Below are 22139 nucleotides of genomic sequence, written 5' to 3' on the forward strand. Positions count from 1 at the left end.
ACCCTGTCTCTACTAAAAATACAAAAATTAGCTGGGCATAGTGATATGTGCCTGTAATCCCAGCTACTCGGGAGGCTGAGGCAGGAGAATCATTGAACCCGGGAGGTGGAGGTTGCAGTGAGCTGAGATCATGCTGTTGCACTCCAGCCTGGGTGACAGGGCAAGACTCCGTCTCAAAGAAAAGAAAAGAAAAGAACAGAAAAGAAAAGAAAAGGAAAGACTTCATAGTGAGCTGGACGTGGTGGCTCATGCCTGTAATCCCAGCACTTTGGGAGGCTGAGGCAAGTGGATCACTTGAGACCAGGAGTTCGAGACCAGCCTGGCCAACATGGCAAAGTCCCATCTCTACTGAAAATAGAAAAATTAGCCAGGTGTGGTGGTGCATGCCTGTAGTCCCAGCTACTGTGGAAGCTGAGGCAGGAGAATCACTTGAACCCAGGAGGTGGAGGTTGCAGTAAGTCAAGATTGTGCCACTGCACTGTAGCCTGGGCAACAGGGAGGGACTCGGTCTCAAAAAAAAAAAAAAAAAAAAAAAAAAAGAGTTTGTTGATGGAAAGGGATTTAGCTTGGAAAAGAGATTTTTAGATATCTGAAAGCTAAAGAAATATAACTGGAGGGTTAGAAGTCAGTGAGAAGGATTGCCAGTCAGGATGAGAAAACACTTTTCTGTGACAGAGTTGTACTAACTTGGTTTTTTATCTGAGAACTGAGAAGTAAGTGACTAATGGGTGGGGCATGTATACAGTGTGGATATGCTGGACAAAGGGATGATTCACATTCCAGGTGGGACATCGAGCAATTTCATCATGCTTCTCAGTATTACACATAATTTAAAACTTATGAACTGTTTATTTCCATTTAATATTTTCTTTTTTTTCCTTTTTTTTTTTTTTTTTTTGTTGAGATAAGGTCTCACTCTGTCTCCCAGGCTGAAGTGCAGTGGTGTGACCTCAATTCACTCCAACCTCTGCCTCTAAGGCTCAGGTGATTTTCCTACCTTAGCCTCCTAAGTATCTGGGACTATAGGTGCCTGCCACCATACCTGACTAATTTTTGTATATTTTTGTAGAGATGAGGTCTTGCCACATTTCCCTGGCTGGTCTCAACTCCTGAGATGAAGTGACCTGCCTGCTTTGGCCTCCCAAAGTGTTGGAAGTACAGATGCCAGCCACCGCAGCCAGCCTCCATTTAATATCTTCTGACCTCACTTGACCGTGAATAACAAACCGCAGATAAGGGGGCCTACTGTAATCTCTCCCTTCATAGGAGTGTTCAAGCAAAAGCTGGGTGGTATGTCAAAAGGGATTTCATTCTGGGTGAGAGTGAGACCTCTCAGTTCTTCTTTCTTTCTTTTTTTTTTTTTTTTGAGGTGGAGTTTCGATCTTGTTGCCCAGGCTGGAGTGCAGTGGCACGATCTCACCTCACTGCAACCTCCGCCTCCTGGGTTCAAGCGATTCTCCTGCCTCAGCTTCCCGAGTAGCTAGGATTACAGGCATGTGCTGCCACGCCAGCTAATTTTGTATTTTTAGTAGAGATGGTGTTTCTCCATGTTGGTCAGGCTGGTCTCATACTCCCGACCTCAGGTGATCTGCCTGCCTTGCCCTCCCAAAGTGCTGGGATTACAGGCGTAAGCCACTGTGCCCGGCCAAATCCTTATTTCTTTAGATTATAAAGTCTTGTGAGTTCTGTCCTAGTTCTCAGTTTTGTGCCCCCTATTAATCAAAACAGTTAAGCTCATCAATTTAGACCGAGGTATATGGAGACATGGCATTTCCAAGGAGCAAAAATCCTTGTCAAGATGCTTAATCAGGTGCGATCTGATAGCAGTTCCTTCAGTCCCTGGAGTACCCTCCACTCTCTGTGAAAGGCTTTCTAGATTGCAGCAATCATAATTTCAAAATTAGAAGAGGCCACAGAGGTCCCTCAGCACAGCCACCTTCCTGTGCTGTGCACCAAAAATCTCCAGAAGTATACTGTCCATTTCTGAGCGTGATGTCTTTGGTTGCCCTTCTTCTACCAGTTCTATGATTGACAACCCCTCAACTCACTTTATATTATCTCTGTTGCTTGGGGCATTCCTGGAAGAGATGAGTAGTGCTGAGATGTATATACCCTAATACATTTTTCCCAAGGACATAGCTTCTTGCTAACTGGAGAGAACTCTGCCTTTTGTTTGGTATTTGGGACTTTACATTGATATGAATTCTATTCTAGCTTCTCTCTAACCACTCACTCCTCCAACCAAAGGAAATGTTACAAAGGTTCTCCATCTAAACCTCTGCCCAGAAAAACTCTCTAGATTTCTTCTCTGTCCTCTGTTCCCATCCTAGCCCACTTGCAGGTCCCTAGGCTCTTTATGGTGGATGGGGATGTTGTTTTCTATCAACTTGCTTTGGAGAGTATGAGGAACAGAGAGAATGTGGTCAGAAGTATGCTTCCTGTGGCAGTCCCTGTGACCGGCCCACCACCCCGCCGCCTCGTCCCCACAGCTTCAGAAATTGGCTCTGGTTTGTGTTCATTCACCATAACCTTTTCAAAGAAAGTCTTTCTTCTCTTTTTGGCTGCTGGATTCCTTCTCCTGGAGAGAACAAGTTTCTGGAGCTCAAATTAGTCTCCTAGGCTCGGCTGAGAACTGACTTATACTCTGTACCTAATTCTTCCCACCCAGTGAAGAATCTCCAGGTGTTTAGGATGCTGATCTGTGATGTTCTGACCTGGGGTGAAATCGGAACCCTGGGGAGATGTGGGCAGTGGTGGGCCTCTGGCCTGTGCTGCTCGTTCTGGCCCCCTCTGAGGAACAGTGCACTGAGCCGTGAATTTCCCGCACTGGTGAGGCCTCCCTGCAGTCATTTTCTGTACTCTTTGTAATGCCCCTGGGAGGCAGGTGAAGTTGGTATTATTATCACTGACTGAAAATGGTCAAGGATGACGTGGTTATTATGGATTTTTTTTCCTGTAGCTGCTTCATTTTCCAAACCACATCATCAATTGTACGATGAAAGATTGTTTCATAGAGAAGGCAAAAAAAATTAACATTGATTTCTTCTATTTTAAAGATTCAGACTATAATCTTTTGGTATAAAATGCACTTTCAACTGCTTTAATGAAATGTTGGTGTGCTTTTTTTCTTGTCTTTGTGTAAGGTTCAGAGCGGATATAATATTTAGAGACTACATAGCTACACAGCAGTGGGTGGAATGCCTTAATATGGTGTTCAGACCTAAGGATTTCTGAGAAAGGTTTTTTTCCCTAGTCACATTGATGCTTTGTCCTGAAGGAAAGCCTTCGGAACCATGACATGGGTAAGAGGGTAGGTTGATGGACTGATGTATGTTTGCTGGGTGGGTGTGGCCTCAGTGAGAAGAATTGATTTTTGTGAAAATATGTTTATTAGGAAATGGAGACAGTTTCAGACATAAGAGTAGTTCTTCCAGGTTTCCAGTAGAAAGCAAAGTAGGTAACTTCCCCAAAGTGTGTGTGTGTGTGTGTGTGTGTGTATGTGTGGTGTGCAATGGAATACAGGACAGTAATAAATTTTTTTGTGGGGGACAGAGTTTTGCACTGTCACCCAGGCTGGAATAGTGACATGGTCTTGGCTCACTTCAACCTCTACCCCCTAAGTTCAAGGGATTCTCCTGCCTCAGCCTCCTGAGTAGCTGGGACTACAGGTGTGCACCACCACGCCTGGTTAATTTTTGTATTTTTTAGTAAAGACAGGGTTTCACCATGTTGGCCAGGCTGGTCTCGAACTCCTGACTTCAAGCAATCCACCTGCTTCTGTCTTCCAAAGTGCTGGGATTACAGACGTGAGCCACTGCACCCAGCCTAATTGTAACTTTGTAAAGGCAATTTAGTTAGTGTTAGTCAACCCTCGACCTTAGTTTCCTCCTTTGTAAAAATTTGATGTCCGTTGGATTTTCTTGTAAAGAATACATGAGAAAACATCCATGAAGAGCCATTAAGTAGGTGCTTAATAAATGGTAGCTGCAAGTACTCTGATTCTGGCTATCAGATTTTACTCTCAGTTTCCCACCAGATCTTATACTCTTCTGTCCTTGACAAAGCAGAGACAAAGCCGGGCACTATGGCTCATGCCTGTAATCCCAGCACTTTGGGGGGCCGAGGTGGGTGGATTGCCTGAGCTCAGGAGTTCAAGAACAGCTGGGCAACATGATGAAACCCTGTCTCTACTAAAAATACAAAAATTAGCTGGGCATGGTGGCGGGCGCCTGTAATCCCAGCTACTTGGGAGGCTGAGACAGGAGACTTGCTTGAATCCAGGAGGTGGAGGCTGCAGTGAGCCAAGATCATACCACTACACTCCAGCCTGGGCCACAAAGCAAGATTCTGTCTCTAAAAAAACAAAATCAAACAAACAAAAAAATATAACTCAGTGGTTTTCAATCATCAATAAAGAACACTCACTCCTTATCACAGCAGGATGTGGCATGACCAGGCACTTGCCTACCTGTCCAAAAGCCTTTCCTGGCCACTCACTAGCTACCTCTCTCCTGGGGTATGACGCTGCAGCGACACTGAAGTATCTGTGGTTCCTGAACATGAACACGCCTTGCTTTCTCCCGCCTCCATGCTTGTGTACATCTTGTTCCCTCGCTTGCAAATGCTGTCCATGTGACAGACTCCTACTCCTCTTGCAGTTCTCAGCTGAAGCACAGCCCCCTCTGTGGAGTTTTCTGGAAACCCTCCCACCCCGCCCTCACCCTAAGCAGAGTAGCTGTGTTACTCTGGGGCAAGTTTAATTTCCCGAGCCTTGGTTTTCCTAAACCATGCAGATAATGGCAGGTACTTGATAGGGCTGTTGAGGGGATTATATTTTAAAATGTATGCGAGATTTATTGCACAGGGTTAAGCACATAGTAGGCACTTACTGAAATTCTATATTTTTTATCTTTCAAGACAGTCTCACTCTGTTGTCCAGGCTGGAGTGCAGGATTTCACCATGTTGGCCAGGCTGGTCTTGAACTCCTGACCTCAGGTGATCCGCCTGCCTCGGCCTCCCACAGTGCTGGGATTACAGGCCTGAGCCACCATGCCCAGCCGTCACTAAGTTATGTTGGGAAAGGGAGTGCCTGGGTGTCTTAGTTCAGGCAGCTGTAACAGAATACCATAGACTGGGTGTTTTGTACACCACAGAAAATTATTCCTTTTTGTTTTGGAGGCCAGGAAGTCCAAGATCAAGATGTGGGCATTCAGTGTGTGGTGAGGTCCTGTTTTCTTCATAGACAGCTGTCTTCTTGCTGTGTCCTTACATGGTAAAAAGGAGAACTCTGATCTATTCAGCCCCCTTATAGAGGCACTAGTTATATTCGCCAGGGCTCCACTTTCATGATTTAAGGCCCCAGTTCTTTTTTTTTTTTTGAGACAGAGTCTCACTCTGTCACCAGGCGCCAGGCTGGAGTGCAGTGGTTTGACCTCGGCTCGCTGCAACCTCCGCCTTCCAGGTTCAGGCAATTCTCCTGCCTCAGCCTCCAAAGTAGCTGGGACTACAGGTGCGTGCCACCACGCCCAGCTAATTTTTTGTATTTTTAGTAGAGACGGGGTTTCACCATGTTGGCCAGAATGGTCTTGATCTCTTGACCTCGTGATCTGCCTGCCTCGGCCTCCGAAAGTGCTGGGATTACAGGCGTGAACCACCGCGCCTGAAGGCCCCAATTCTTAATACTATTGTACTGGAGGTTAGGATTTCAACGTATGCATTTGGGGGTGGGGCACCAACACTGAGCCTGTAGCACCAGGTCACTCCCAAATATTCTTGTGAGAAAAATCACTGTGGTCCCAGTGAGGGAGATGGATTTTAGGGACAAAGACTTGAAGCAAGTAGACAAAGAAGGAAACTGGTAATATAAGAGCTTACCCATTAACGATTCTTGTTTAATATGTTTGTTGAGCGCATACTACATGTCAGCCACTCTTAAGCAGTAGGGGTACAGCTATGAACAAGATGAGTACTGTCTCTCATGCTACGTGCTTTCTAGCGAGGGGAGCTAGGCAGTAAACACATAAGACATCCAGGGGTAACAAATGCTATGAAGAAAATGAAACAGATGATTGAGGAGATCAAGGCTTGGCTGCTGCCAGTTAGGAGTGAGGGGTGGTCCCTACCCCAGAAGTGTATCTCACGAGGTCATCAGGGATGCAGTGAAAGAGTGATGCTCAAGGAGACAGGAAGAAACGGCCACATAAAGGATGTGGCTCCATAACCAGGTGCACTATGGTTAACAGAGGAAGGATTGTGGGACCCGATGGAAAGTTGGAGCTCAGGGAAAATGGTGGGGCGGGGGTGGGGGCGGTTCCTTGCCTCTCTTGTTTACCCCCTCAAGGCTGACCCTTTGGATGGCCCAGGAATGGCAGGTGCTAGAGAAATGGTATCTATGTAGGCACGAAATAGGGCAGTGGACCACTGGACTAAGAAGAGGGAAGGGCTCGTCAGCACCCACCCAGGGAGTCTGTCCATTTATATTCCCAAATGAAGTGTTCTAGAATAGTTAAAAAAAAAAAAAAGATGGAAATCATGCTTGTCCTGTGGTTAATGTATATGTGCCTATTAGTAGTATTATCATTAAAATATTGAGTCAAGGAGGAAAGATTTGGAGAGCAGAGGTGGCAGTGAGTTTAATTTAGACATATACAGTGAACTACCCATGGAGTGTGCCAGTGGAGAGACATGCTAGGCCACCAGCTACACAGTTTGAAGCTCAGGGAACAGGACTCAGAATACTTGTTTGGCAGTGATCACTATGAAACAGCACAGCAATGAGAATATAGTCGAGGCAAGAGGAAGCAGAAGACAAAGGAAGGAAGAATTTTAAAAGATGGTCCAATGAAGTCAGGATGACTAGGAGATAGTAACAGAGAAGGAACAAAGAGTAGTTAAAGGGTAGAAATAGGTAAGAAAAGGACTGAATAGAATCTTCTGCAGTGGCAATTCATGGGGGTCATTGGTTACTACAGAGTAGTTTCAGAAGAGTATATTTGAGGGAGGGAGAAGAGACTGACCATAGTGATTTCATTCTAGAAATCTGCCTGGGAAGAGGAGAAATAGGGAGGATACCTAGAGGAGAAAGCAGGGATGATAGGGGAGAATTCTTATTTTAATATGGAGAGACATAAGCACTTTTTAAAATAATCTCTGAAGTAGAAATTGATAGCTCAGGCTGAGAATTTCAGAAAGGATAAATTCGTTTGTTTATTCATTCAACAAACTGATCAATTATGCACTATAGGCCAAGTGTGATGCCTGCCACCTGTAATTTCAGTGCTTTGGGAGGCCGAGGTGGGAGGATCACTTGGGACTAGGAGTTTGAGACAAGCCTGGGTAACCTGGCGAAACCTCATCTCTACAAAAAATAGCTACTGCATTCCAGTCTGGGCATAGAGCAAGATCCTGTCTCAAAAAAGAAAAAAGAGCACTATGTTCTGGGGCTTTCAGTCTTGTTGAAGGGAGAATATTAAACACATTTGAGAAAATGCAAACTTGGAATTTGGATGGTTGCATTAAAAGAAGGGAACATAGTACCAGCCAAAGTGTATCATCAAAGAAGCTGGACCCAGCCTGAAGGGTTGGGACCAAGGGCGTAAGGCTTGGGTAAAGACTAGAAGGATGAATTGGAAGCAGTGATGTGAGACAGAAGAGGTGATACGGATGAGATGAGGCAGGAGCTTTGATGACCATGATGACTAGGATATAGTAACAGAGAAGAAAGAAAGAATAGTCAAAAGGGTCTTGGTCTTATTTTAAGAGCCCAGGAAGCCACTGAAGATCTTTGAGACAGGAGATGAAAGGATCAGATTTGCTTATGAAAAGGTTGCTTACATTGCAGTGTGGCAAAACATGGAGGCTTCCCCATAAACGCTGGGAGATCAGCTGAGGCCCTTATGAGACTATTATTATATCCAAGCTAAGGATGTCGGTGTCTTAGAATGTGGATGGTGACAGTGAAAAAAGGGAGTAGATAAATTCAAGGTATATTTAGGAGAGAACCTGTCCAGGATCTGATGATAAATTGGGTATATATGGGTGTGAGAGAAGGAGAGTGTTCAGAGTTGAGTCCTAGGATTCCAGCTTGCTCAGTTGGGGGGTGCCACCCATTGAAAGATAAGGAAGCAGAGTTTTAGAGGAGGCAAGAGAAGGTTGGTCCAGATCACAGGTGAGATTACTCTTGAACAGGAGAGACTAATTGAGACGGATGCAGGTGAGTTCCTAGGTGACACAGTAGGAAGGTGAGGAGGTTAGTGGCAGCAGGATCTGTTTTCTCTGTGTGATGGAAAATGATGTCTCCTAAGATCAGTGAAGGTGGAATGAGAACAGTGTGAAGTTTGGATATAATTAATTTTGGGAGTTTTTTGTATCAACTTTTCTCCAACTATCTTAAAAGACATTTGTGGCTGAGCACAGTGGCTCACACCTGTAATCCCAACACTTTGGGAGGCTGAGGCAGGCGGATCACCTGAGATCAGGAGTTTGAGACCAGCCTGGCCAACATGGTGAAACCCTGTCTCTACAAAAGTAAAAAAATTAGCCAGGTGTGGTGGTGCATGCCTGTAGTCCCAGCTACTTGGGAGGCTGAGGCACTAGAATCATTTGATCCCCGGAGGCAGAGCTTGCAGTGAGCTGAGGTCATGCCACTGCACTCCAGCCTAGGCAATAGAGGAAGACTCTGTCTCCAAAAAAAAAAAAAAAGACATTCATGTCTTACATGTCTTGCTGGGATTTGTAATTTTTTCCAATTGAGGGAGGGAGGTGAGTCTTATTACACCCATTTTATAGGTACAGCAGTAGGCTGTGGCTAATTCTGTTGTAGTACTTACCATATCTTTGTGTGCTATGTGATTTATCTGTTTCCCTGCTAGCTAGTGAGATCCCGGGGACACAAACTGTATATTTCTGTTGTCTCTTGCGTCCAGCACAGAGTAAGTGCTCAGCAATTGTTTGGGATTTGGAATTTGAGAATGAATGAATGGAAAAACCAAGGTATTGGCATTTGAGGTCAAGGAACAAGTTTTAGGAGTTGAAGCTATGCTAGAGTAAGATCGTCACTGCCCATTTGAGTCTAGCCATTGGGATAGATAGCTTCCTAGTAGAAGAAGAGGTGTTTTCAATTCTGCTTATTCTGTCCCAGAAATATGTCCCCAATACCATTTTTCCAGAATAGTCTAGCTCCGTCTACTTGCCTGACCACTGAACTCCCCATGGACTCACAGACACTCAGGTGATCCCTTACCATGGGGAGAGAGCCAAGTTGCAAACCCTCTGGGAGCAGTGCCCGCTGCCCCTCCCCTTCCCCCAGCACCAGCAGCTGACATCACATGCAGGTACACAGCTCCATCCTCCTTGTCTGAGGACAGAGGAGGAGAGGAAACTCACCAAGTGCCCAGAGCTCTGCCAGATGTTGAAAGATGGAGGAGCACTTCATTTGGAGCTGTGGCTTGGGCAGAAGGCAGAGGAGATCTTGGTAACACAGGACACCAGGCTTGCCCACCCTGAGCCTTCCACCTGCCTGTGTTTTGTATTGGACCACAGGGAGGGGAGAGCTTATGTGCAGGAGCCCACAGTCGACAGCTGGGGTAGCTGCAGAGGCACCAAGTTCACGCAGCTCCAGAGTGAGCCCCCAGCCCTTGAGGTCCCAGCTGCCATGTGACCAGCCCTTCCCTGAGCCCAGCATGGTGCAGAATCTACAGCCAGAGACCGTCTCATGCAGCACTGCTGTAAAGCAGGCTTGTCACTACCACGTCTCCTCCCTGAGGAAGAAGCTGGCCTTTCTGCGAGTCAAGTAGGTGGCGGGACCCTAGACATTAGGTTTGGGATTGCCCGGTTGGCTCCCATGTTTGGAGATATTGCAGGTCCCTGCCAAAGAGGGGGACACAGTGATCCATTGCAAGAGGCTGCAGGGAAAGGCCAAGGGGTGTGGGTGACTGGGATGTTGACTGGGGGACTGAGTCTGTGCCTCACTGTGCCTCCCAGCAAGGTGCCTTGGCCTCCTGGTCCTTCTTCATAACTGGCCAGGGACCGTTACCTTTATAATAAGTTGCTCCAGTCCATAAAAGACTTGGAAGTCCTGAGAAAGGTGCAGTAGGGAACAGTGTAGTCTGCCTGTCCTGGGCAGGGACGCTGGCATCTCTGGGGGTGTGGATTATTCTCTTCCACTTACAGGGACCTAAGTAGCAGGTGTTTGGGGACATTGCTCAGTGTGTTCATTTCTATATCACCTCTTTGCACTTTGCTCTGACTCCAGAATTATTTGAGCACACACTAGATGTGCTCAAATTAGGAAAAAGCACCTAAAACATCCCCCGTACCTGGCAGATGGACTGCAGTGGCTCCTGGCTGAATCTGCCCTGCCCTCTTGGCCTCCAGAACTAGAAGAGGGAGGAGGTTTCCTGGAGGAGGAAGAGGTTCCAGCCCCTAAGATCAGAATACAATTTGAAGGCTGGCAGGCATTCCAGAGAGAGGGTCCTGTAAACTTAGGGGGCAGATTTGTGTGCTTTTGCTTTTGTTTTGGCTTGAAGAGAAACATCACTGAGAAGAAAGAAAGGTGGAACAAATGAATTGAGGAGGGGAAAGAAGGAGAAAGGCAGAAAGAGGGGCCAAATGGATTTCAGAGGTAGGGAGAGGCTAGAGGCAGTAGGTGGCTTGACCTCAATCCCTGCTCTCTGTCTCTCTCTTTCTTATGTGCATGCATGCACACACACACACACACACACACACACACACGTGCATGGGCATAGATAACCTGTGATTGTTTAGCCATCTATTGACAAGGGTTTCTCATGGCTGAAGTTTTGAGGCTGGTGAGTAAAGACTGTATCCCTTCTCTGATTAGTTGGCTTCTCTGGTACTGATATTCAGTGCTGTGCCTTGCACACAGTAAGTTCTCAACAGATAATGGTAGAATAAGGAAATCTCTGATCCTGTGATGTGGTGCAAGGACAAGATTCAGTAATGACTGCATGGAACTCAGGTTTTGGAGACTAAAAGACATTAGTTTACATTCCAGCTCTACCACGTCCTGGCTATGATGCTTTTGCAAAATTATTTCATCCTCTCTGAATGTTTCCTTTCTGAAAAATGAAGCTAATTGTACTTACTTTATGGAGCTTGTGGGGATCGAACTGAGATAAAATAAGAAAGGCATTTAGCACTGTGTCTGGCACGTATCATGCAGTAAGCGGCAGCTTGTGTCACTGTCAGCAAACTGTAGTCCTGGGCTTAGCGTGTGAGGAGTGTGGAAGGTGAGTTTTGAGCTCTTAGAGAACCAGGAAGTTTGCAAATGGATTAAGGGAAGCCACACATGAGTCCGTGAGATGTAATGTTTGACTTCCCAGTTGTCAGGGGAAGCCAGTCTTATAAGCTCTGGTCCTCACTGTCCTGGTGAGAGACAGCTGCCCTGAGGGTGGGGTGAAGAGCCTGAAAGTTGTGTGGACAGGCTCCCAGACCCACCCGCAGGCAGCCTGCTCAGACTCCATGTGGATCGTGGGCCCAGGTGTTCAGCTTGTTCCAGCTGATTCGGAAGAGGACCCTATCTCAGAAGATGCTCACTTTGATTAAATGCTGCAGTGGAAGTGTTCTTTTGTAAACAGCTTCAATGGAGGCCCTAGATGTTCCTGTTGTTCAGATCTCAGGAATAATGTTGTTTTGTTAATGGTGGTGCTGCCGGTGGAGAGGAAGACCTGAGTTCTGCCTCCCTCTCCATTAGTGATTCATCACTCAAACTGCTCTCAGCTCAGATTCCTCACCTGGGAGCCGTCACATCTCAGAGAGGCTGCCTCTTATCCCTTTGTCCCAGTAGGTTTTCTCTCCCTCACTTGCCCAAAACTCTGGCTTATTTTCCATCTTAGAATTAATCACATTATAATTGTGTTTATTTGTTGACTTGATCGCTGTCTGTCTTCCCAGCTAGTCCCTAAATTGCACAAGAGCAGGGACCACCTTTGTTTTATTGTGTACCCACCACTTCGCATGGTGCCTGGCACATGATAATACTTAAATACTTATTAAATGAGTAAATGAACCAATGAATAACCATGTAAGACTTTTTGTTAACTCTGACATTCTAGGATCATGGGATTCCGGGAATGTAGCCCAAATGGAGGGTAAAGACTAGCCCTTACACATCTATTCATCTTTTTGAACTTTTCATGCTCATGGAAATGTGTTGATCTGTGACCATCCCTCACGTGTTCCCCTTTCTCTGATCCACATGCACATATGCTTAGAAGGTCACATGGTCTTGTGGAAGACAGCACACAAGGCCCTTTTTTTAGGTCTTAGCTAAGCTCTGACTTTTGAGGGCAGGGCAGAGAAACAAGTGAGGGCTCCTGTCTTGCTCCTACCTCCCCGAGTTCCCAGCTTAGATCGCCTCTCTGGCAGGCCTGGCTGCTTCTGTGACCGTCAGCAGAACTGTCTGCAGGTGTAACCATCACCTACTCTGTTTCTCCTATGCCAGCATTTCTTCTCTGTGCCTGAGAAAGGGGGATTGTTAATTATAGCTCAGCAAACTCCTCTTATCTTCGCTGATGCCATAGTTAGGATTTAGATTTGGACAACTGGCAGGATGGATGCTAATTTTTATTCCCCAGATTCCCTACTTCCTGCTGGGAGAAATTCCATCCTCCTACCAGCCTCAGCAAAGAAGGAATGTGAGTGGGTGGCAACTCAAGGGCTCAAGGCAGAGAGTCCAACCTCAGGCTCGTCCTGCTCTCTGCTGCATTCTTTGCCTCCCTCATACTCCAGGGTTGAGATGAAGTCAGGGGATAAACTGCTGGGTTCTCTTTTCAGCCACTCACTGATTAATCATGTAAGCTCTGCAGAGCTCTTTACTACTCCTAGCTTGCCCTTTTAGGTATTGAGGAAGTCATTGTACCAGAAGTTGATGCTCTGGCTTGGATGAAAACGCCATTACTAAAAATTTTTTGAGCACATACTATATATATAACATATCTATACACACACACACACACACACACACAAACATATATACATACACATAAATTATGTGTACACTTCTGTACTAAATATTCTATGTCTACCGTAATATAATAAAACAAATTTTAACGAGATGAAATAAACATAAATATAAATACAAGTCCTAATATTCTTTTTAAAAAATTAAAAAAATTCTATGGGTACATAGTAGGTGTATATATTTCTGGGTTACATGAGACATTTTGATATGGGGATGTAATAATCACAGCATGGAAGATAGGGTGTCCATCCCCTCAACCATGTATTCTTTGTGTTACAAACAATTTGGTTATACTCTTTTAGTTTTTTAAAATGTATGATGATTATTGACTATAATCATCCTGTTGTGCTATCAAATACTAGATTGTATTCTTTTTATTTTTTGTGCCCAGTAATCATTCCCTCTTCCCCACCCCCTCACTTCCCCACTACCCTTCCCAGCCTCTGGTAACCATCCTTCTACTCTCTATCTCCATGAGTTCAATTGTTTTGCTTTTTAGTTCCCACAAATAAGTGAGAACATGAAAAGTGTGTCTTTCTGTGCCTGACTTATTCAGTTAACATTAATAGTCGTCAGTTCCATCCATGTTGTTGCAAATGACAGGATCTCATTCTTTTTATGGCTGAATAGTACTCCATTGTGTATATGTATCACATTTTATTTATCCAATCATCTGTTGATGGACATTTGGGTTGCTTCCAAATCTTTGCTATAGTAGGCCGGGTGCAGTGGCTCACACCTGTAATCCCAGCACTTTGGGAGGCTGAGACGGGCGGAACACTTGAGCTCAGGAGTTTGAGACCAGCCTGGCCAACATGGCAAAACCCTATCTCTACTAAAAATACAAAAAATTAGCTTGTAGTCCCAGCTACTTGGGAGACTGAGGCTGGAGAATTGCTTGATCCTGGGAGGCGTAGGTTACAGTGAGCGTAGATTGTGCCAGTGCACTCCAGCCTGGGCAACAGAGTGAGACTCCATCTCAAAAAAAACCAAACCAAACAAGAAACAAACAAATCTTGGTTATTGTAAACATTTCTGCAAATAAACATAGGAGCGCAGGTATCTCTTTGATATACCAATTTCCTTTCTTTTAGGTATATACCCAGCAGTGGGATTGCTGGTCTCTATTTTTGTTTTTTAAGGAACTGCAAAACTGTTCTCTATAGTGGTTGTACTAATTGACATCTCCACCAGCAGTATACAGGCGTTCGCTTTTCTACACTTCCTATCCAGCATTTGTTGTTGCCTGTCTTTTGTTTATAAGCCGTTTTAACTGGGGCGAGATGCTAGATCATTGTAGTTTTAATTTTCATTTCCCTGACAATCAGTGACGTTGAGTGCCTTTTCATATGTCTGTTTGCCAAATGTTGTCTCCCATTCTGTGGGCTGTCTTTTCACTTTGTTGTTTCCTTCACTGTGCAGAAGCTTTTTAACTTGATGTGATCCCATTTATCCATTTTTGCATTGGTTGCCTGTACTTTTTGTGGTATTATACAAGACGTTTTTGCCCAGACCAATATCCTGGGGTTTCCCCAATGTTTTCTTGTAGTAGTTTCATAGTTAGAGGTCTTAGGTTTAAGTCTTCAATCTATTTTGATTTGATTTTTATATAATGTAAGAAATAGGGGTCAAATCTCATTCTTCTGCATATAGATAATCCAGTTTTCCCAGCACCATTTATCGAAGAAGCTGTTCATTCTCCAGTGATGTTCTTGGCGTCTTTGTTGAAAATGAGCTCACTGTAGATATATAGTTTTATTTCTGGGTTCCCTATTCTGTTCCATTGGTCTATGTGTCTGTTCTTATGCAAGTACAATTCTGGTTTGGTTACCCAGCTCTGTAGTAGAATTTGAAGTCAGGTAATGTGATTTCTCCAGTTTTATTCTTTTTGCTCAGGATAGCAGTGGCTTATTCTGGGTCATTTGTGGTTCCACATGAATGTTAGGATTGTTTTTTCTATTTCTGTGAAGAATATCATTAGTATTTTGGTAGGGATTGCATTATATCTGTAGATTGCTTTGGTAGTATGGATTTAACAATACTGATTCTTCTAATCTATGAACATGGATTATCTTTCCATTTTTATGGAAAAAATGGATAAAACTGATGAAAGAAATTAATCCTCTTTAATTTCTTTTGTCAGTGTTTTATAATTTTCATCATAGAGATCTTTCACTTCTTTGGTTAATTCCTAGGCATTCAATTTTATTTGCAACTATTGTAAATGGGATTACTTTTGAAGTTTCTTTTTTAGATTATTCACTGGGGGCATATAGAAATGCTACTTAATTTTTTTTTTTTTTTTTTGAGATTGAGTCTCACTCTGTCACCCAGGCTAGAGTGCAGTACTGCGATCCTGGCTCACTGCAACCTCTACTTCCTGGGTTCAAGTGATTCTCCTGCCTCAACCTCCCGAGTAGCTGGGACTACAGGTGTGTGCCACTATGCTTAGTGAATTTTTGTATTTTCAGTAGAGATGGGCTTTCACCATGTTGCCCAGACTAGTCTCAAACTCATGACCTCAAGTGATCTGCCTGCCTCAGCCTCCCAAAGTGCTGGGATTATAGGTGTGAGCCACCGTGCCCAACCTTTATTTTATTTTATTTTAATTGAGACAGAGTCTTGCTCTGTTGCCCAAGCTGGAGTGCAGTGGCACAATCTCAGCTCACTGCAATCTCTGCCTCCTGAGTTCAAGAAATTCTCATGCCTCAGCCTCCCGAGCATCTGGGATTACAGACATGCACCACCATGCTCAGCTAATTTTTGTATTTTTAGTAGAGATGGGGTATTGCCATGTTAGCCAGGCTGGTCTTGAACTCCTGGCCTCATGTGATCCACCTGCCTCAGCCTCCCAAAGTGCTAGGATTACAGATGTGAGCCACTGCACCTGGCCAGAAATGCTACTGATATTTGTATGTATGTTGATTTTGTATCCTGCAACTTTTTACTGAATTTATCAGTTCTAATAGCTTTTTTTGGAGTCTTTAGGTTTTCCAAATACAAGATCATATCTGCAAAGAAGCATAATTTTACTTCTTCCTTTCCAATTTGATGTCCTTTATTACTATCTCTTGCTCTAGCTAGTACTTCCAGTGCTGTGTTGAATAACAGTGGTAAAAGTGAGCATCTTTGTCATGTTCCAGATCTTAGAGGAAGGGCTTTCTCTAAGTCAACTCCCATTCAGTATGATACTAGCTGTGGGTCTGTTTGTATATGGCTTTTATTATGTTGAGGAATGTTCCTTCTGTATGCAATTTTTTGAGGGTTTTTATCATGAAGCATTGTTGAATTTTATCAGATGCTTTTTCAGAATCAACTGAAAGGATCATATGAGTTTTGTCCTTCATTCTGTTGATATGATGTATCACATTGATTTGTGTATGTTGACTGAACCATCCTTACATCCCTGGGATAAATCCCACTTGATCGTGATGAATGATCTTTTTGATATATTGTTGAATTCAGTTTGCTGGTATTTTGTTGAGGGTTTTTACACCAGTATTTACCAGGCATATTGGCTAATGGTTTTCTTTTTTTGATGTATCTTTGTCTGGTTTTGGTACCATTAATACTGGTCTCATAGAATGAATTTGGAAGTATTCCCTCCTCCTTAACTTTTTGGAGTAGTTTGAGTAGGATTAGTATTAGTTCTAGAATTCAGCAGTGAAACCATCGGGTCCCAGCCTTCTCTTTACCAGAAGACTTTTTATTATGTCTTTGATCTCATTCATTACTTGTTATTGGTCTGTTCAGGTTTTGGATTTCTTCATGATCCAACCTTATGTTTATGTACCTAGGAATTTTTCCATTTCCTCTATTTCTCAATTTGTTGGCATACAGTTGCTCATAGTAGCCACTAATGATCCTTCGAATATCGGTGGTACGATCCTTTACATTCCAGTGATGTCTGTTGTAACGTCTCCTTTTTCATGCCTCGTTTTATTTATTTAGACCTTCTTTCTTGTTTTCTTAGTTTTTCTGGCTAAAAGTCTGTCAATTTTGTTTTACTTTTCGAAAACCAACTTTTTGCTTCATTGCTCTTCTGTATTGTTTTCTTTGTTTTAATTTCATTTATTTCTGCTCTCATCTTTATTTCTTCTGATTTTGGGTTTGGTTTGCTCTTGATATTTTAGTTCTTTAAAATGCATTCTTAGGTTATTTATTTGAATTTTTTTTCCAGGTAGACACTTTTAGCTATAAACTGCCTTCTTACTACTGCTTTCTCTGTGTCTCATAGATTTTGGTATTTTGTGTTTCCATTATCATTTGTTTCAAGAAATTTTTCAAATTCCTTCCTAATTTTTTCATTGATTCACTGACCATTCAGGAGCATATTATTTAATTTCCATGTGTTTGTATATTTTCCAAAATTCCTGTTATTGATTTCTAGTTTTATTCCATTGTGGTCAGAGAAAATGTTTGATATTATTTCAGTTTTTTAAATATTTTAAGACTTGTTTTGTGACCTAACATCTGTTTTTGAGAATGATCCATGTGCTCAGGAGAAGAATGTATATTCTGCAGCTGTTGGGTGAGATATTCTGTAAATACCTATTCGATCTGTTTGGTCTATAGTGCATATTAAGTCCAATGTTTCTTTGACTTTTCTGTCTGGAAGAGCTGTTCGATGCTGAAAGTGGGATATTGAAGTCTCCAGCTATTATTATATTGAGGTCTGTCTCTCATTAGCTGTAATAATATTTGCTTTATATATCTGGGTGCTCTAGTGTTGGGTGCATATATATTTACAATTTGTTATGTCCTCTTGCCAAATTGACCCCTTTATCATTATATAATGACCTTCTTTGTTTCTTCTTGCAGTTTTTGTCGTGAAATCTGTTTTTTCTGGTATAAAAGTATAGCTAACTGCTCTTCTTTGGTTTCCATTGGCATGGAATATCTTTTTCCATCCTTTTATTTTCAGTCTATGTATATCTTTAGGTAAAAAGTGTTTCTTATAAGCTGCAGATCGTTCTGTCTTACCTTTCATCCATTCAGCCACTCGGTATTTTTTGATTGAAGAGTTTAGTTCATTTACATTCAATGTTATTGTTGATACATAAAGACTTTAATTCTGCTTTTTAGCTTTTTGTTGTTCTTTATGTCTTATTATACTTTCTGTGTCATGAAAAAGTTGCCATCGGTATTGTTTTTGTCAGGTTCATTGTTTAGTCTTTCTATGGACGATAAGAATATGTTATACAACACAATTACAGTGTTGTAATATTCTGTGTACTATTGTGTGTGAGTTTTGGACCTTTAGATGATTTCTTTTTGCTCATTAACATCCTTTTCTTTCAGATTAAAGAACTCCCTTTAGCATTTCTTGTAGGACAGGTCTGGTGTTGATGAAATCCCTCAGCTTTTGTTTGGGAAGATCTTTATTTCTCCTTTATGTTTAAAGCTTATTTTCACCAGATGTACTATTGTAAGGTAAAAGTTTTCTTTTTTTTTTTCCAGCACTTTAAATATGTCATGCCACCTTTTCCTTGCCTGTTAGGTTTGCATTGAGAAGTTTGCTGCCAGATGTACTGGAGTTCAATTGTATGTTATTTGTTTCTTTTCTCTTGCTGCTTTTAGGATCCTTTTTTTAATCCTCGACCTTTGGGAATTTGATTGCTAAATGCCTAAGGTAGTCTTCTTTGGGTTAAATCTGCTTGGTGCTCTATAACCTTCTTGTACTTGAATATTGCTGTCTTTCTCTAGGTTTGAAAGATTCTGATATCATCCCTTTGAACAAGCTTTCCACCCTGTCTCTTTCTTAAAGGCCAATAACTCTTAGATTTACCCTTTTGAGGCTGTTTTCTAGATCTTATTGGCATGCTTCATTGGTTTTTATTCTTTTGTCACCTCTAACTGTATTTTCATATAGTCTGTCTTCTAGCTCACTAATTCTTTCTTCTGCTTGACCATTTCTGCTATTAAGAGACTCTGATGCATTCTTCAGCATGCTAATTGCATTTTCCATCTCTAGAATTTCTGCTTTATTCATTTTAATAATTTCAATCTCTTTGTTAAATTTATCTGATAGAATTCTGAATTCCTTCTCTGTGTTATCTTAAATTTCTGAATTTCCTCAAAATAGCTATTTTGAATTCTCTGTCTGAAAAGTCACATATCTCTGTTTCTCCAGGACAGGTCTCTGGTGCCTTATTTAGTTCATTTGATGAGGTCATGTTCTCCTGGATGTGGTGTTGATGCTTGTAGATGTTCTTCGGTGGCTGTGCATTGTAGAGCCAGCATTTATTATAGTCTTCATGGTCTTGGCTTGTTTGTGCTTGTTCTTTTTGTGAAGGCTTTTCTGGTATTCAAAGGCATTTGGCCCCCAAATCCAAAAATGCTGTGGTTCTTGTCCAGTCATGGAGGTACCACTTTGGTGGTTTTGGTTAGGATCAAGAAGAATTCTCTGGATTGCCATTCAGAGACCCTTGTTCTCTTCTCCCAAACAAATGCAGTCTCTCTCTCTGGTTAGCCTCCAGGAACTGGGAGTAGGGAAACAGAAGCACCCCTGTGACCACCACCATGGGGACTGTGCTGGTTCAGACCTGAGGCCAGCACACTACTGAGTCTCACTCAAGGCCTGCTGTAACCACGACCTGGCTACCATGTAAGTTCACCAAGATCCTAGGGCTCTACAATCAGCAGGTGGCAAAGCCAGCCAGGTTTATGTCCCTCCCTTTAGGGCAACGAGTTTCCCTAGGCCCCAGGTGAGTCCAGAGATGTTGTCTGGGAGCCAGGGATTGAAGTAAAAAAACTTTAGAAATTTACCTGATGTTCTATTCTACTGAAGCTAAGCTGGCACTCAAACCACAAGAAAAAGTCCTTCCCACTCTTCCCTCTCCATTCCTAGCCAGAAGAGCCTCTCCCTGTGGCTACCACCACCACAATGGCCCACAGGGGGTTTTGTCAGGCCACTGCTGATGTTCACTTAAAGTCCAAAGACTCTTCATTCAGCTTCTGATGAATGCTGCCAGGTCTGGGACTTACCCTTTGAGGCAGTTGGCTCCCCTGTGGTCCAGAGCAGGTCCAGAAATACTGACCAAGAGCCTTGACCTGGACCTGGGGACCCCAAGAGCCTGCTCGGTGTTCTACCTCACTATGGCCAAGCCTGTACTTAAGGTGAAAGACAGAGTGCCCTTTACTTTTCCCTCTGCTTTTCTCAAACTGAAGGAGCCTTTTACCATAGCCACCACAGCTGGGTTCAATGCAAAGCCTCACAACTGCTGTGTTCTCCCTCTCCCAAGTGTACAGATTCTTCAAGCTGCACATCCACTGCTGGAGGATAAGGGAGGGAAGGCACTAATGATTCAAGACTTTCTTTCCTGCCCTCTTCAGTGTCTCTTTCAGTTACATAAAGTTAAAACCAGTACCTGTAATTGCTCACCTGACTTTGGTTCTTGCAATGGCCCTTTTCGTGTGTAGTTAGTTTAAAATTTTTTGTTCCTGTAGGGTCAATGAATGGTGTAGGCTTCTATTCAGCCATCTTGCTATGCCCTAATATTTTCTTTCTCCATGGCCGTGGGTAAGTGTTCATGTCTCCTTGTTTATGAGTATCCCACTGGTTAGACCATGGTTCTGAAGCAGTGGTCCTCAGCCTTTTAATGTGGTTCAGAATCACAAGCAAAGGTTATTTAATATGCAAATTCCTGGGCCTTACTCTTAAATTCTGAGTCTTGTGGACTGGGAAAGGCCTAGTAATTTGCACAATTAACATATATCCCAGGTGATTCTGATGCAGGTGGTCTTGGACCATGCTTTGAGAAACATGCTCTTTCTCCAAAAGCATTGCTGATAAGAAAATATAAATAAAAATGAAAACTAAAGAGAAACATGCCCTGACCCCTGAAACCTCCAGTGATCCTACTCTAGCTAATATCTGGCACACAATTTAACAGGACTGGGACATGGAAGGGCCTTTTGTCACCTAGCCTGGTGGTATGGTTTGATTGCGACCCCGAAATTTATGTGTTGGAAACTTGATCCCCATTGGAACAGTATTAAAAGGCAAGGCCTCTGGGAGGTAATTAGGATTAGATTAGGTCATCAGGGTGGAGCCCCCACGATGGAGCTAGTGGCTTTAAAAGAAGAGGGAGAGAGACATGCCCTTTCCCTCTTGAGATGTGATACCCTCTCCATGTCATAACACAGGAGGAAGACCCTCACCAGCTTCGACTCCTTAATCTTGAACTTCTCAACCTCCAGAACTATAAGAAATAAATTTATTTTCTTTATAAATTAACCAGTCTGTAGTATTCTGTTATAGCAACAGAAAAAGGACTAAAACACCTGGGGACACAACTTCTGTGTCCCTTACCTGTCTTCTGCATAGTTCGAGAATCACCATTCAGTAGCAAGGAGAAAGGTGGATGGAGGGGTATGTAATTAAGTTAATCATTCCATCTTATCTGTCACCAACTTTCCAGGTTACTCAGTGCTTCTTTTCTTATCCACAGGCATGTGAGCACTTGAATGCTGGCTCTCTTCCTTTTTCTTTGCCGTTTCTCCTTGGTCTGAAGGTGAAGCTCTTCCACTGAGATGTGGAGAAACCCATTTTGACCCTGATTCAATGGTGGTGGGTGGGGAGATGGGCTGTGGGAGTGGAGGTTGTTTGAGTGCACCCCCCACTTCCCCACACAAAAGCTCCTTTGTGTCCTCTTTATGTGAGCATGATGGGTGAGTTAGTCAGTTGAATTTAGAGTTGGATTTTTGAAACTCTTTGTTTAGTTGACTTTTGAAACTCCACTACACACTTGCTGTGGGATCCACAAGGGGAGCAATTTCTCCCAGTCATCTTTTTTTCCTCTAGAAATGAAACAGATCTATTGTCTGTGCTTCCTTTTTCTGGGCATCTTAAATGATAAATAGGTTCAACTGGCTGAGAGTTGTGCCTGTAAATAAGGATATTTTGGCCAGACACGGTGGCTCACATCTGTAATCCCAGCACTTTGGGAAGCCAAGGCCAGCAGCTCACTTGAGGTCAGGAGTTCAAGACCAGCCTGGCCAACATGGTGAAACCCTATCTCTACTAAAAATACAAAAATTGCCAGGCGTGGTGCTGCATGCCTATAATCCCAGCTACTTGGAAGGCTGAGGCGGGAGAACTGCTTGAACCCAGGAGGTAGAGGCTGCAGTGAGCCGATATCGTGCCATTGCACT

General features: G+C 43.2%; 1 protein-coding gene across 5 annotated transcripts in view; it reads left to right on the top strand.

Annotated features, from left to right (window-relative positions):
- Window positions 1-22139, top strand: part of GRAMD1B (GRAM domain containing 1B) — a 214420-nt gene that overhangs the window by 61246 nt on the left and 131035 nt on the right. The window lies entirely within an intron of this gene.

Source organism: Aotus nancymaae, unplaced genomic scaffold (assembly GCF_030222135.1).
Source record: "Aotus nancymaae isolate 86718 unplaced genomic scaffold, 86718_ANA_hifiasm-v0.15.2.pri h1tg000012l, whole genome shotgun sequence".
NCBI classification, from domain to species: domain Eukaryota; kingdom Metazoa; phylum Chordata; class Mammalia; order Primates; family Aotidae; genus Aotus; species Aotus nancymaae.